The sequence below is a fragment of the Sinocyclocheilus grahami genome, unplaced genomic scaffold, assembly GCF_001515645.1.
Source record: "Sinocyclocheilus grahami isolate Dianchi unplaced genomic scaffold, SAMN03320097.WGS_v1.1 scaffold178.1, whole genome shotgun sequence".
Taxonomy (NCBI): Eukaryota; Metazoa; Chordata; class Actinopteri; order Cypriniformes; family Cyprinidae; genus Sinocyclocheilus; species Sinocyclocheilus grahami.
Genome location: NW_015505357.1, coordinates 1,331,103 through 1,334,707, shown reverse-complemented (window position 1 = coordinate 1,334,707; position 3,605 = coordinate 1,331,103). Strand labels below are relative to the sequence as shown.

At 36.9% G+C, this 3,605-nt stretch overlaps 1 long non-coding RNA gene across 1 annotated transcript in view; it reads left to right on the top strand.

Annotated features, from left to right (window-relative positions):
* The window catches only part of LOC107593994 (uncharacterized), a 27,873-nt gene extending 25,460 nt beyond the window's left edge, over positions 1-2,413 (top strand). The window contains exons 2-3 of the long non-coding RNA XR_001610130.1: positions 1,798-1,840; positions 2,250-2,413. This is a non-coding gene — a long non-coding RNA (uncharacterized lncRNA). The remainder of the gene's footprint in view (positions 1-1,797; positions 1,841-2,249) is intronic.
* Positions 2,414-3,605: the final 1,192 nt, after the last annotated feature.

Below are 3,605 nucleotides of genomic sequence, written 5' to 3'. Positions count from 1 at the left end.
CATGGGGACCAGGGGGGCCTGGTGTCGTTGCAGATATCCTGGCACCCAGTTTATTGGGTGAGGGGACTGTGACGATTTGTTAATCTAATGAATAACTGATTTGTTAAATCAAATGAAAAATTGTGTGTTTGATTGGTTCAGACGCTTCATGTATTTTGGCCATGTGTGGTCTCAGTGGCCCCTGTGTCAGTCTGAGCACTCACACCTGTCTGAGTTTTAGAGATGTAGTCTGGGGTGCCCACATGTAGTGTGCATGGCCACAGAACAAGTGTACCAGTACAGATCAGTCAGCCGTGAGTGGGTTGAGAGCTGCTGCAGAGGGCCAGGTGTGAAGGACAGCCTGTGAGAGCCCAGCAGAACCAAAGATGAGCTCAGAGGTGCAGAAAGAGAAGTCACAGGCTTTATTCATCTGCACAGAAGCTGAAAAGATGTTTGTGTTGGAAAATTGGAGATTCTGTCATTTATTCATCCTCATGTCAGATCAGACCTGCATGGCTTTCTTTCACAGAAAAATAAGTTATTTGAAAATGTTTCATCACTCTCAGTTCTCAAAAATTGCATCATGTTTCAGCTGAGTATTTGGCATCATTGACATCAAACCTGGTGCTTTGCGAAGTTCAGATATGCACTTTTGGAAATTAAATTTGAGACCCTTTTAATATTCATGTAAAAGCTCTTTATTGTTCTGCTTAAACATTGTTCTTTTTAGAAGTGGCAGTGCCGCCTTCTCACTCTCATTTCTTTAACCGTTTTGACTGTAAATACCACCTTTCTGGACATTATATACCTGGGAGCTGATGAAAGGCTTCCATGACGGGTTTATTTGAATAGTGTCAGTAGCTTAAGCATTAGGACAAAATCATGAGAAATGACTGAAAAAGGTGCGAGTGGTTGATAGTTACCTTGCAAGTCAACTAATGGAGGCTTGGGGAAAGAAACTAATTTTCAAAAGCTGTAAGAGCAGAAAAAATAACTTTTGTGTTCGGATTGATTTCTATTGACAGAGTTTCTATGAAATCAAGTCTATAGTTCATTCTCTGACTTCAGAGTTTCTGATCTAACAAATTAAGTTACTGAGGCTTGAGTGGAGCTGCACTACCTTTCAAAAGTTTGAGGCTGGTCATTTCTTTTTAAATATCTTTATTACAATTATTACATTTTAAAAGAACTATTTTCTGTTTTATTTTTTTAAATATAATATATTCATGTGATGGCAAAGCTAAATTTTCAGCATCATTACGCCGGTCTTCAGTGTCACATGAACCCTTAGAAATCTTTCTAATTTCTTATCAATGTTGAAAACAGTTGTGCTGCTTAATATTTTATGGAAACCGTGATACATTTTTGTGAATAGATGAGATTTTCTGGTAACACTTTATTTTAAGGTGTCCTTGTTACACATGTTACATGTACTTACTATTATAATAACAATACATTATGCATAATTACATGCAAGTAACCTAAACCAATCCCTAATCCTAACCGTATAGTAATTAAATGTAGTTAATTAATATTACTCAGTACTTAAATGTATAATTACAGTGTAACATGGACACCTTAAAATAAAGTGTAACCGATTTTCCTTTTGGGTGATCCTTTTAAATGAAGTTTGTCATCATTTTCTGAGCCTTACGTTGCCTAAAATGGGACATAAATATAAATACATGGAATATAGTGCATGAGCTGTAAAACCCATTTTATGATATTTTTATGGTGCTTTTTTGTACTTTTTGCAGCTTGACAGCATCCATGTTCACATACGGAAAATAACAATGTAAATTTCCTAACTTCTCCTAGATTCGAGGAAGAAAGGAAGTCTCAAGTTTGGGATGACATAAGCGTGAGTAAATGATGACAGAAAAGCACAGCCATAAGCTATATTCCATCTTCTTTTCAAGCACTGTGCACAAATGTAAAAACTCATCTGGTATCAGCAGGTCCTTTGGACACGGTCTCCCTATGGCAGCCATGTGTATAAAAGATGGTATTTCCACTTCCTCCTCCCGTCTACTCAGCATCCTGTTCATTCTTTTCTCTCTCTGTGAATCTGTCTGTCTCTTCTCAGCTAAGCTGTTTTCACTCAAATGATTGCTTTGTAGTGAAAACTCAAAAAGCAGCCATCTGATTATTAATTAGCATGCTAAAGGATTTTTTAAGCACATTAAAGCCGCCATTACATATCACCTTAGTAGTCCTTCTCTCTTCTTTCACTCTCTATCGGTGTGTTTTTCTCTATTTTTGACATACAGACCGAGGGTGGCAGGCATCAAAGGGCAGGAAGAGAAGAGAACCCACACCCACTGAGCTAACATTTAAACTCCATCTAATCCCACCAGGAACCAAAGGCACCGCGCTGAACGTCAGATTAAACCCAGAAATATGTATGAAAAAAATCTGCTTTCTCCTGCTTTCAAAGGGGTTCAAAGGGGCAATGAAACTTCATCAAAGCACCACGTCCTTCTTTTGCCCTTACGTTGCAGCTTGGCAGAACATGAATGCAGTGTCCTTCAGATTTGAGTTTTATAGCATCAGTGTCTGTCTATCTTTACTCAGCTCATGCATAAGTGCTGTGCTGACAGGTGAGCTTCTGTACATAAACGTCCTGTATCACTGAATTTAACTGCATTTGAACAAAATATTAAATCGAGTAGGAACTGCAAACAAACATTTTTATTTTTTTTATTTCACTTTAGAGGCGGTTCGCACAAAATTTGTTTTTTATTAGTTTATGTAAAAATGTGTAAAATGGGTGGTGATATGACATTTCTTATGATGGTCAAATGATGTCAAAAAAGAAAGAACCCAGAATTCTATTCCAATCCATTAATTAAAAAAAATAATAATAATAAAAATAATAAAACAAATTATTTAAAATGTTTTTGGTTTTTTTTAAGTATTTTTTTAAATGATTTTTGGTGTATTTTTATTTATTTGTTGGTTTTTATATTTTGAAGCATGAAGTCAGTTCCCGTTGAGTTCATCACAGTCATTAACTATGGACATTTTCCACTAACATTTGACATCCACCAAATACATTAGCTCTGTTCCAGTTAGTTTTTAATTAGATTTAACTTTTTAACATTTTTATATTGATTTAGGTATATTTCCCTTGACTTCATTTGTTTTGTAATCTAATGCAACTGTATTCATACATTTTAAAGAGTTGCTTAAAGTGTCCAAATTCATTCTGGGGTCATTTTCATTTTTTAGTCACAGGACCTTCCCTGAGCTCCTCGTTCAGTTCCCGGATAGCCACACACCCATTTAAAGCTCTTTCCCATGTTAAACGCATCCGGTTTTGTGTTCACTGTCCTAGTTCATGATAAATGTGAAGTTTTTCACCCCGTGTTCACCACCCAGACAAGCATGAGAAATGATGGTCCTAATTGATTCTCACTTTCAAAGGATCTGATGGGCGCACGAGTCAGGCAGCTTCTTTAAAGGGCTAATGAGCTTAATAGACGACACTTGTCGATCCATTTAAACCCCCCCCCCCCGTCCTAAGAATTAAACCATTAAAAGAAAGGCTCGGATTTCTTCATCTCTGCAAATCGGACTAATCCAGCATTGCAGAAATGCAGGCTTTGGAGAGAATGGCTTCTTAA